This window comes from Myotis davidii, unplaced genomic scaffold (genome assembly GCF_000327345.1).
Source record: "Myotis davidii unplaced genomic scaffold, ASM32734v1 scaffold169, whole genome shotgun sequence".
Classification (NCBI taxonomy): Eukaryota; Metazoa; Chordata; class Mammalia; order Chiroptera; family Vespertilionidae; genus Myotis; species Myotis davidii.
The window spans coordinates 236,642-237,244 of NW_006383005.1; the positions used below are offsets into that span (position 1 = coordinate 236,642).

Genomic DNA, 603 nt, shown 5'->3' on the forward strand with positions numbered 1-603 from the left:
CTGCTACCTTGGTGGGGATGCGCACTTGGGAAAGGAGCAGTGTCAGGACTCATCTGTCCAGGACAAAATGCTCTTCAGGCTCCTGCCTTCCACACCTAGCAGTGCCAGCAGATCAGGCCTCTCATTTACATACATTTGCATATATCACTTCCAGAGGAGGAAACTGAGGCTGAGAGAATGAATAAATTGCTTGGCATGTATAATAAATTTTAAAAAAAAGTCCCCTAAACGACATTCACATCCTACTTTCTAGAACCTGTGAATGCTACTTTATAACCTGGACCCCTCGTACAAGATTTTTTGTGTGAACATGTTTCCATTTCTTTTGGGTATGTACCTAGAAGTGGAACTTCTGGGCCATCCGGTGACTCTCATTTTCCAATGTGGCCCCGCTATTTTACATTTCCACCAGCAATGTTTCAGGGGTCCAATTTTTAAAGATTCTCATGAATGCTTTTTATTTTATTTTATTTTTGTAATCTTTAATTTCTTTATTGGTTAAGGAATTACAAGTGTGTCCTCATCCCCCCTATTAGTCCCCAACCTCCCCACCCCACTCATGCTCTCATCCCCCTGTTGTCCATGTCCATTGGTTTAGCTTCT

The 603-nt window shown here is 42.3% G+C and overlaps 1 pseudogene; it reads left to right on the plus strand.

The window, feature by feature from the left end:
• Nucleotides 1-603, plus strand: part of LOC102769679 — a 14,342-nt pseudogene that overhangs the window by 11,834 nt on the left and 1,905 nt on the right.